At 41.2% G+C, this 12,139-nt stretch overlaps 1 protein-coding gene across 1 annotated transcript in view; it reads left to right on the top strand.

Annotated features, from left to right (window-relative positions):
- FNDC3B (fibronectin type III domain containing 3B) overlaps positions 1-12,139 on the top strand; it is a 186,913-nt gene that overhangs the window by 45,071 nt on the left and 129,703 nt on the right. The gene's annotated exons all lie outside the window — the stretch shown is intronic.

Below are 12,139 nucleotides of genomic sequence, written 5' to 3' on the forward strand. Positions count from 1 at the left end.
TGAGCAATAATAACAGCAATTTAAAGCTGCTTGTTGAGATTTATAGCCAACATGCTGTGTGGTAAGAAATTGGTCCATGTGGCAATTAACAGAGGAATAAAGCTGGCTACTCCTTTTATTTGAAAAGAATGCTTTATTCTGGCTTAGTACATGAAAGATTTCCATTACAAATATAATTATGACCCCATTTACTTATAATTTTGTTCATGCTCAAAGTGGTGTTCAGACAGTGTATTTAAATGAATGCAACTTGAAACCTCTCGGTTCTGTATTCCCAGTAATTTAACGTGTTTGTGCCAATGGGACTTGTTTGGTACTCATCAGCAGTCTTTCATAAAATTGATTTAGAATTTCTAGCATAAGATTGTCTCCTTTTATTTGGTATAGCTGCAGTATTGACTGCCAAGGCTTATGTTTATTTGTATACACCCTTTCAGTTTGGCCTGAAAATTCTTGATATTCTTTTCAAGCTAAAGCTTCTGATCCTACTTTATTGTAAAATATTTTTATTGCTGAATTAGTACATGCTTCAAACACAGGGAAACACCTGACTGTGTTGCTGTTGTGGTTTTTTTTTTTTTCTTTTGGTAAAGCTGCTCTTACCATGCAGTTGTGGAACTTAATGTAAATAGTGATCTATTGCAGAAGATCTGTTGTAATCAGCCTGCAAATATACTAAGGTTTGGATTCGTGACAGTTCTGGTTTTGTGTTCTGAGGTAATTACAGAAGAGAGGCTTATTTTGTGTGCAGTGTTTTTGGAAATTACATACCCCCTTGCTTCACCTATGTGTCTTTTTCTTTTTCTTCCTCCTGCGATAGAGTTTTTGGTGTGTTTAAAGGTTACAGAGTGTTTGGTATGTTTAAAGGTGAATGTATTCCCTATACATAGGGCAGCACAGACAATAATGATGCATTTTCCAGTGCTCCCACATTGCACTATGATTAGCAGGGTAAGGAGTAATTTTAGCACTGTGTTAAGGCAGCATGAAAGTCTCTTTCTGGGCAGTGCCTCTCGGCTGGTAGCTCCCCGTGGAACAGATGATCCTTGCTTTTTCCTTACTGCCACGTACTCAGGGTTATGACATAAGATGTGCTGCTGGATATTCAGAGTGGGAAGGACTGCTTTATTACAAATTGGGTGATTCTCTTGAGTTCAGGGAGTGAACACTGTTAATAAAAACTTGAGATGTCAGGCTTGGCAACACTAAATTCTTCAGGATATACGAAAGCTCTTTCCTTTGGCATGTGACCGTTCTGCAGGGACAACTAACTTTGCTTAGGTAGAATAATAAATGATTTATTTTATTTAACTTTTTTCCTATGACTTTTTGAGCAGTATGAAATCTTCAGGTTGTGCTCCTTGAGCTAGTTCTGGAAGCCCTGTGAGCCCACTTTGTGTCCAGAGCCCTGTTTGGCTCCACAGCTGTGGTGTTTCTGGTGATGATGTGCTTTAGAGAACTGAGGCAAAAACAACAGAGAAGAAGATGACTTAGTGAATCTTCATTTGTCTTATCAAGGTTGGAAGAAAGGCACTTGCTTCAGTAAAACCTCTGTGGAATATCCTCTGTTTTAAACACCCTGAAGTATAATTGGCCACTAAATGAGTGGCTAATTTTTAAGTTTTAAGCCAGAAAGAAGAGCTGCACATTTGAACGTTTCTGATGTTTTGGAGTGGTGGAGAAATCTCAAATACAAAAGCGTTTTCCAGTTCCTTGGAGTTGCAGCACTAAGATAATAATTGAAAACTTTATTAAAAATAATAAGCCCAAAATAATAAAAAAACCAGGAATAAATATGTATTTGTAACTGAGGATGCAAAGTGTTGCAGCAAGTCCTCTCTTCATTCCTGTTTTTTTTTTGTTTGTGGGTTTTTTTGCATATAGTTGAAGATAACGTGTTTAAGACAATGATTTATAAGCTCTGTAGATCATGGTGTGGGCCTGGATTAGGCAGCTCTTGGAAATCATGGTGGCTGGGAGAAGTTCAGCTGGTCAGTGGGCATGGAGGAGAGTCTGTGGTTTCCTTGAGGAGAAAATAAAGAGAAAAACCCCACAATAATTCTGGTCTTCTGGAGAAATCCAGCCCTTGAGTGCACAGTCCACGTGGTGAGTTGCTTAGGGAAGCATCTGAACAATTCCAGGTGCTCTCAGCAGGAATTGTGTTGTTGTTTTCTGACTTCCTCAGGATTTGCCTCCTCTATCCCATATTATAGAGGAGATGCTGTGGTTCTGTGACTTTTGTAGCCTTTTTAACAACAGCCAAATAAAGGAATAAAGGAAAGGGATGTTGGGGATTAATTGAGATTAATTTTTTACTAGTTGCTGGAAGCTGAATGAAGTAGAAGCCTGTGACCTGAGGCTGCCTGTGTGGATGGGAGGCGCACGGTGCTGCCCAGCTGGGCTGTCAAACACCCCAGGGCTTGCAGAATGTTGGGGCTGGCCACCTGGCCTGTGGTATGAAGTGGAAACATAAAAGCACATCCTTTATTCCTGTGTGATTATATGGCCAGTCTTTGTTCCTTTTAATCCGTGTGGGTGTTAATGACAAATTATTGGTGTGCTTCCTTTGGGGTTTCCCTGCTCACCCCGTGCTGCCAAACACCCAGAATGAGCGTGGGGCTCTGACTGCAAAGCTGCCCCTCTGACTGATTTAGGATCTTCATTCGGTGTCTTTGGAGGGTGGAACATGTGTGTTGTGCTCTGTCATCAGTATTTTAGAAGCTGCTTTTTATTTCAAGTTGACAGATATGAAATACTTCATAAATTATAAATGTGTCAATACTTTAAATGCTTGATTTTCTTTTCACATATTCCTATTTTATTTTTAAAAAACTCAGGACTTGACTGTTGCTAGCTCTGCAAGAAAAGGACAAGGGCAAGGCATATCCTCAGCCATTTCTTTACTCAGCTATTAACTATGGACCTTGTATTTCCTTTGTATGAAAGATTGCTTCTAGCTGGTGCTTTGTGGTAACCACAATAAATGAAATATGGAGCAGGGTGAGAGCCTGGATCTGGTAACTACAGAATGGAATTTAAACAGACCCCTGAATTAAAAAAAAAAAAAAAATCTTCTTTCTAAATTTCAGAATAAATAGATCTCATGTGAAACTCACATTCCCTAGTGGCTGATTAAAGATGAGGTTTTTTTAGCCAATATGTTAAGATCTTTAGTAGAAACTTCTGTTGCTGCTTGAGAGTTTTGTCATTCACACTTTTTTTTGTGCATAGTTTGGGTCAGTGAAGCTGTACTTGAGAATCTGTTCAGAACTTTTCCCTCCTGGAGGGCAGTAATGCCAAGCTGTCACACCTGCTGTGGTAGGAATAACATGGACAGAATGATTGTTCTGGTGCCACTTGACCTTACTTGTCACCCACATGTTGAAAATCCGTATGTACAGAGTATGCAGGCTGCAAAAAGCTTCTATCCATTGATCACACAGAATTGCCCAATTATTCCTAAATGTTCTTTTTATTGCTGTCCATGTAAATGGTCCTCAAGCTGGATCTCATTTTCTGCCACAAACCAAAATGAATTTTCTGTATGCATGTAAAGCTGCAAAAAGTCTGTAACAAGGTAGAAGAGCAGGTAGCAGAAAAGCAGCTGATGGAATAAAAATTGGAATTCCTGGTAATTTCTGCCTAACCTATGCTGCTGAAAATACTCTCTTGAAAGTCGCCTCTAGTCTTTGTCTTGTATGACAGCACAAGGTTTGGAATAGTGAAGAACAAAATTTGCTTGAAAAGAAAACAAATATGCTAAAGGATAAAAAATGTTACTTTAATTCTGGCCTATATGAAGGGGAATTCACCCTTGCATAGAGTGAGCAAGGCTCTGCATCAAACTGGTTTTGTGATTTATTCAAGGACAAGATGCAGTGGCATAGAGGGGTTGTAGTTATGTTGGAGCATAAATATCTGTGTGGCAGACAAGGACCTAAATTGCTTTTGTGTGGTTGCATTTTGAAATGAAAACAGGATGAAAACATAGACAGTTTACTAATACTGATATTTGTTTCAAGTGATGTTTTCAAATGTTTTGCCATTGAACTTGAAGTCTTTGCTTCTTATCTTGTAAAACAAAGAATGCAAGAACTAAATTTCAGTGCAGCTTTTTCTGTGGCTCTAAGAGTGAGTAACTGAAGAAAAAGACCAGAAGTATGCAAAAAATTTAGCAGTGGTTTCTCAAATGAAAGATTTCCTGGAATTATTATTCCCTTAATTTGGTCAGTGGGTGTGGTTTGGTGTGGTAGTGCAAAGGCATGGATAATATTAAAGGCTTAACAGCTGTATATTTGTATAGGAAGAGTGTGTGTGTGTCAGTGAAATAAGGCTGTTAGTACAGTCCAAGCAAACTAAACAAAGTGTGTATTTTTTTTCTCTATGGTATGAGGTTAAAAATGAGGAAGTGAGTCAGTTTCTTGCAGGGGAGGAAAGAGTTGGAAATAGATGGGACATAGTGTGAGCAAATGAGTGGTGCCTGTGGAGGGTTACTGGGTGGGGACAAAGGCACCAGGATGAGAGTGGTGATGGGCACATACAGGGAACAGATGGATCACAGAATCCCAGAATGGTTTGGGTTGGAAGGGGCCTTTAAAGATCATCTCATTCCACCCACCCTGCCACGAGTGGGGACACCTTCCACTATCCCAGGTTCCTCCAAGCCCTGCCCAACCTGGCCTTGGACACTTCCAGGGATGGAGCAGACACAGCTCCTCTGAACAACCTGTTTTAGTGTATTAACATCTTCACAGCAAAGAATTTCTTCCTCTTATCTAATGTAAACTTGCCTTCTTTTTGATTAGAGCCTTGTCACTCCATAACCTTGTCCAAAGTCCCTCTCCAGCTCTTTTTGAGCCTCTTTAGGCACTGCAAGGGGTTCTGGGGTCTCCTCAGGGCCTTCTCCAGGCTGAAGAGCTCCAGTCTGTCTCCATAGCAGCCATATGATCTTCCTGACCCTCCTCTGGACTCTATCCAACAGTTCCACCTTTTCATGTTGGATCCACAGAGTTGGATGCAATACTCTAGGTAAGGTCTCAGGAGAGCAGAGTGGAGGAGGAGGATCACCTCCCTTGACCTGCTGATCCCCTTTCTTTTGGATGTTGCATCAGAGGCTGGGGAGGAAAGAAGCCTAAGGAGACAGAACAGAAAGATCCAGGCTCAGGTAGCTGCCTGTGTTTCCAGTGCTGCCAGTTCCCCTGGTGCTTCAGGAGGTGCAGAGTGCACATGTTGGGCTGTTCATCAGTGGACCTGGGGTGGTTTCACTCTGAGATGAAAGAACAGCAGCAGCTGAAATCATGTTGCTTTGGAGAGGCTTGCAGAAGGCTGGAGATACACTTTAATAAAGAGCAACTTGTGGAAGGTTCTTTGGGCCCTCCAGGGTGGGCACTGCCTGTGTGCTGGTGAGATCCAAAGGCTGGAGTCCCTTTGGTTCAGCAGCTGCTTCTGTCCAGAGCATCACCGGAATTAACAGAATTTGGCCCTCGATTACATTTAAGGAAAAAAGTTTGTGGCTGTATTCAAGATATGCTGCAAAGCCTGGCATTGATCAGAGCATTAGATTTGTCAAAGCAGGAAGAAGAAACATTGTCCTTTCTCACCTGTACCTGCTGGGTGGGAACTCCATGTGGTCAGCACACTGCTGGGGAAGGCTCTAGGGGCACATCTGGAGGGTGCATGGCAGCAGGACAGGATGGGTGTGCTCGGCTGTGTCAGGGAAGGGAGGGGTGAAATTCAGGGTGAGCTCTGATTCTGTTTCTCCTTGTTTCTGCAAAGTGTTCCAGCTCTTTCCACCTACGTGCTGGTGGGCAGGCTGGTTACACAGCATGGAAAACCCTGTAGGAAATGCAGGTTCAGTTCAGACTGTTTTGGTCATTAGGGCTTGGAGCAGAACAGTCTGTGTGGTAGTGTTTTACAGCATAGCTCTTGGTGTTAAATAGCTTTTGTTTACGCTTTGCTTATTAAGTTTTGGCTCGGTTTCTTTCTGTTTACCAGCAAGGGCCCTTTTCACCCTATTAAGTTCTAAAACATAGCTCTTACTCCTCATTTACATCACCTTACTTTGACTTCTGGTACTTGGTGGCTAGATTTAGTGTTTGATGGAAAAGCCAGGCCTGCAATACCCTGTCTCCTGTAGCACAAATAAGTTTTTGATTTATTAAAGTTCTTTCTGTTAATGGATAAATGAGGAAATATCTGCATAAGCATCCTCCAGAGCAAGCTGTGGTTGAGAATAACTGGGAAGAATCCCATGTCAGTGTCTAACCAGCCTTTGTTGTACTGACCAAGATATCTTTTTTTATATATATATAAAAGTCAGTATCATCCTTTAGAGGCATCGTCATCATCTCCTGGGTTTGGTCACTTCAGTGTTTCAGCAAACTCAGCTCAGGCATGTTCCCAGGCCTGGGGTCAGCTGTGCCTTTCCTGTTGGGATGTTATCTGTGGTACACTCCATAGCTGTAAACCACCAGTTGTTAATCATATCATCATAACAGACACTGCTGGTTTATTTTCACATTGTTGCCCAGCTAGAAAATACCAGGATTTGCAGAGGAACCTTTCATCCTCTGTGTTATTCCTGATGTTTTCGGTGCCTCTCTGTATGTCAGAAATAGGCTCTTTGCCCTTTTAGTGTTTGGTCACCTTAGAAAACTGTGGTCCTGGTGATGTGTATCCTTTATTCCTTTCATGTCAATAAACAGCTTTCAGGCTTTTATATCCTTGTGAAGCTTGTGTTGAAATCTTAAACGAGCAAAGAGCTGCTAACCTGGAGTAGGTTTTTCCCATGTTTTTGTCAGTGAGATCACACCACCATTCCCCGTTCATCTCATGGTTTTATTCTTTTAGCACACCACAATCAAGTATAGGAAGCCATGTAAGAAGCCAAGAGTAAACAATGGGATGCTTTGTTTACTGTGTGAATAATCTTAGCTTCTCCATTTTAAATCCGATAATGCTAAGAATAATTATGGAAATTTATTTTGCATGTGTGTGATTAAATCTTGAACCAGATGCACCTGCACTTGTAGCTTTGCTGGATGGAATATCTGGTTCTTTACAGTTGGTAGCTGTTATTTGTTATAGCTCCCCTGACACAAGACAAAAGGAAAAAGAATCTTGGCATGTAATTAAATTTTAATTTGGCTTAATCTTTCCAAATCCTAAATTGTGACTGTTTTGTAGTACACACTGAGAAGAAAGGGAGAGCGATACAGCTAAGGCTGGAAGTATTTTGGAAATTCTGTGAACTGTGGAAACCAAGGATTTCTTGAGACCCTTGCTGATGGTTTGTGATCTCTGGAGGGATGGCCAGAGCCTCTCCTGACCCTGCAGCCTGGTCCCTGGGGAAGCCACTGCCCTGGCCAGGCTGGGATGGGAGCTGGCAGCCAGTGCTGTGTCCTGCTGACGTGGCCTCGGGGCACAGGAGCCCTGCTGGAGGAGAAGGGCAGAGGCTGAGCCATCAGCAGGCTGAGAAATAAATTAATGGTTTGTACATATGTAAAACCCAATCATCCTGCTTCCCAGCAGCACAGCACCCAGATGAGCAAAGAAGTTCTTGAAGGTTGCCCTTTGCTAAAATGGAGATATTTTTGTGTATGTTGTGGAATGCCTAAGAATCTGCTGCCGGGAAATGTGTTGATCTCTAGAATTAGGACAGCAGACTTTAAAGACAAATGTTAGAACATATGGTCTGGGCTATAATTTCAAACTTTTTTTGGGTTTGTAAATATGCAGGACTCATCTTTGGGGTTTGTGTCTGTCTTTATTGTACTTGTGTGAGTGTGAGTATATATATATATATATATATATATATATATATATATATATATGTCTGACAGAATCAGGAATTGTGGTACATCCAAGGACCCTTGGGAAGGCTGTCTTCCAGCATACTCTCAATTGTTCAGTTTCCTGGTACCTCGGGATCGCTACCCAAAACTCAGGGAAGCTCTGTGAGTGTGTGTATATCTGCAGGAATGCTGGAGTTGTGTCAGCCCTGCTCAAATGCAGCTAATCCTCTCCTGGTGTGGACCCAGTGCATTCCAGTCAATGGTGGCAGGATTTTCAAGTCCAAGATCCACATTCTTTACTCAGGCTACAGACATTGCAAACCCATTAGTCAGTGCTTTTAGTCTTTTTACAGTGTATTAGTGCAGCTATAGTTCTGAATTAGTAAGGCAGTTGTAGTCAGCTTTCTTAATCTGAAGTAATTATATTTGTTGGCCAGAAGAATCATGAAATGATTCCATTATCCTTATTAAATTCCTGTACTCCTCATCACAGGCAAATATTAGTTTCCCATGGTTTTTATTCTTTAATGTCAGTGATTCTGGTTCATGTTTGTTGTTTGTGTAGGAGATGTGGATTAGGGATGGGGATGAAGCACATTTTAACTTAGAATCTTTGCAGGGTTTTATTATTATGCTTCTCATTTTTAATTTTGAAACAAATCTCTACTTGGATAAATGATAATAAGGAATTGACTTTAAATGATCAAGAATGTAAATTGGATTGTTGGTTTTGCTAACTTTTAAATTGTGCTTATTCCCACCATTAAAAAAAATCGTGTAATGGTTGTTGAAAGCTGTGTTGAATCAGCTGTTGATTCTGCTGTTATCAGGTTTCTGGGTAGCTTTCACTTTGACAGTCTAACCCCTTTTATATTTAGATTCAATTTGTGTGATCGTATCTTTAAGACTCTTGTATGTTCCTTCTGTTTTCTTGTGGTCACTGCCATAGGGTGGATTCTGTGCCTGTGACATCAACAGCTTATTTTGTGTGTCATGAATATGTTCATTAATAGAGATTTGAAGAATAGATAATATTAACAGAAATATGTTGCTGAGTCAGCCTTGTAATGAAAGCATCACTGGCTTCAAAGCCAAAAGGAAAGGAAAAAGCCCACTCAACCACATTAACCAGCGTGAAATTGCATAACTGTGGACAACCTCAAAGTGTGTAGACTGCCATCCACTTGTATCAGTAATAGTTGTTTAACAGTAAATCTAGAATCTGACTTAATATTCCAAATTAGTTAGGACAAATATCCTAGAAACAAATAAACCTACACTGTGATTTACTCATTTAAACACCACAAGACTTTAATTTTAATTTTTCCTTTCCTCGTGGGTCCAAGAGTTACAAATACTACTTAAAAATCAAGCTACTCCTGGAGATGAGTGGGAGTTCTGTTGGTTTTTTTTTTCAGTGTTTAACAAAAGACTAAGTTCTGTCATAATTTGTGCAATTTAGTTTTTTATTAATGTACCCCATGTGTTATAATGTCGAGCTGCAGGGTTCTGCACATGGTTTGTTTATAAGCTGGGCTTGATTACTGCTTATGACTTTTTGCCTTCTTGATTGTATTATGAACTACAGTTTTGATGATGTGTGTTTTTTTTTTTTTTTCTTGCTCCTGTGTTTTTTAAAGTTTATTCCTCTTATTTCTGTTGGGAAGGTGATAGGGGAACATTTGAGTGTATATGGGCTGTCACAAGCAGTACCTTCCTCTCTGACTTGCTGTTAATTTTCTGTTAGTATGCCCCATATAAGAGATATCAAAAAGTATTTGGTAGCACAGAACTGTGTTAACTCAGTGTGTATGGGAAGGACTGTAAATTACTCATCAGCAAGGTTTATTTTTGCTTCTCCTGGCATGTGAAGGGACTCATGACCCTGCAGGTATGGAAGAAGGAACCTATGCAGAAACCTTGGTGTAAGGCTTTGTCAGCAAAGTATGTTCTAATTGTTATGTTATGGGAAGGCTTTGGTATTGCCAGCGCTGGCAAGCAAGAGTTGCAGGTTTTTTTTTTCTCTCAAAATACTTGTTTTTGGGTTTTTTTGTTTGGTTTTGTTTTGACCATACAGCTTTCAAGGAGAGTTTTAGAAGTGACCATTTGGCCTATAACTATCTGTATACTATTTATCCAAGCTTCACCTTTTCTAAGTGGTGCACATATGAAGCGAGGCTGTACTGTGCTATTTATAAAAATCCAGCCTAAAATTCCTAGAAACTCGTGGGGTTTTGGTTACCCTGGCTGCTGCTGCCCAGGGCGAGGCTCTTCAAACGCCATCTCGGCGAGGTCGCTCCCGATGACCTCGGCGTAACGTGATAAAAGACTATTTTTGTCTCAGCAGACGATATTATCTCACCATAACATTTTTGAACATTTCTGGCTGGATTGTTCTGAATGTTGGAGCTGTGCCTGGAGAGGGGACTGAAACACAATGCCTGCCATTCTCAATTGTGTGAGCTCTTGGGTTTGATGATGGGACTGTGGTGAGCAGGGTGGGAGTGGGGCATTAATTGGGCCCCTCCAGTCCAGTTCCCAGCACCTGTAGCCTCGAGACTTACACTAGCTCAAATGTGTTGGATTTCTAAACCAGGTATTTGTATATGTGCCTCTGTGTATATATGTATATTTACTTTTGCATAAAAGTTGTACGATGTACAGCTGTAAAAATATAGATACATACTAAAAAATATACATATATTTGTATTTATAGATGGTCATTTTATCACCTTAAGATGGTTACTCAGCTCTCCAAAGCCATTCCAGCCATGGAATTCCAGCTCGGCTCTCCTCTGAGTGGAAGTTTGCTCTAATCCTTGATGCAAACATGGAAAATGGCAAGCAAATGCCATTGGGTGATCTGCCCACAGGATTTTCACTGAGCCTTCATTAGGGTTGCTTAAGTTAGAAGTAATTTGCCTCCCTTGAGGGGAAAATTCTGATATTTGGAATGTTTATCAGTCATCTGCAAAACGAAATGAACATAATTGGTGGCTAATTGTTTGCAAGAACTGTGAAATACAATTACGAAGAGTTAAGCTGAAACCAATTGTGTTTATGAAATCTAGCATAAGAAACACTGTATTAATCCTGCCTCAATACCAGGAAACGCAATTAGTGTAATTAAGATTATCATATTGTAATTTTCTTGGCGACTCGATGCCTTGGCAGCCGTGTTGCCCTGCCAGGGCTGGAGCGGAGCGCGTTCCTGTCGGCGGCTCCTCCTGCCAGGGGAGCTCTAAAATGACTTTGTTTACCCTTTCTTTGTGGTGGGATGCTGCTGCCGGCCGGAAAAAATGCTCCAAACTCCTGCATTTGGGTGCCTCTGCTGTGGGCACGGTGTCCTTCTGCAGGCTGCTGTCTGTGCTGGCTGCAGCTGCATCCCCGCCTGCCAGCAAAGGGAAGCGGAAGGTTTGGGATCCTCGTTGGGGTTCCTCCAGCTGGGATTTCACCCGAGACACTCCTCGGGCTGTGTTTTCTGCCAGTCCTGCCCTGACAAGCTCTGCCTCCATCCTGTGCCACCCTGGAGGTCCTGAGCCCTGTGTAGGAGGGGACAGTGCAGGAGCGAGAGGCTGCAATTAGGACAGAGTAAACAGAGAGATGAGAACTGCAATTATGCTCTCATTAGCATTGCGTGCTATATCACGACAAGCACATAAATAAATAGCTTTGTCTGTTTCTATTGAAATAAACTTAGGCATGTTTAACTTGGTGTTAGGAGCAGCAATCGTAGATATCTCTATGTTGGTAACAATGAGGAGCATCCTTCTTAAGTCAGTTTGAATGTACATCGCTGATGGATTTGTTGTAGAATGTGCCCAGGTCAGGAAAAATTGAGTATGGTAACATAGTTATTGTTGCAGTTTGTCTGTCACTGCTGTGAATGTATGTAATTAAGGGATAATCAGCATAATGCCTACTTTGAGCTCTTCTTAATGGTTTAATTGCTTCTCTGAGTTAAATAAACACTTTATGCTTATTTTACAAATTTTTCCCTGGGGAGCTTGTCACATGGAAGCGTACGTGTATGTATTTCTTTTTTAAACATAAAGAATAATCGGTTATTTAATTAAGCTTCTCCTGAAGTTCTCTTTTGGGATATTCTGTGTTCTTATGAGCTGCTCTGATAACTAATGTGTCAGAATAGGCTGGGTAAGAGAGGTAATGAGTTTGTCAGTGGGGAAATGAATGTGCGTGTTAATGTTATTATTCCAGAGTCATCTCCGTGCCCATCCTTTGTGGACACAAGTGCCCGTGTACATTTTCCTGTACTCTGTGAAATGCTTTAACAGTTTCAAGGGGCTGTGATGGCTGCAGAGGATGGCTGAGGACAGTCCCCAGGT

This window comes from Sylvia atricapilla, chromosome 10 (genome assembly GCF_009819655.1).
Source record: "Sylvia atricapilla isolate bSylAtr1 chromosome 10, bSylAtr1.pri, whole genome shotgun sequence".
Lineage (NCBI taxonomy): Eukaryota > Metazoa > Chordata > Aves > Passeriformes > Sylviidae > Sylvia > Sylvia atricapilla.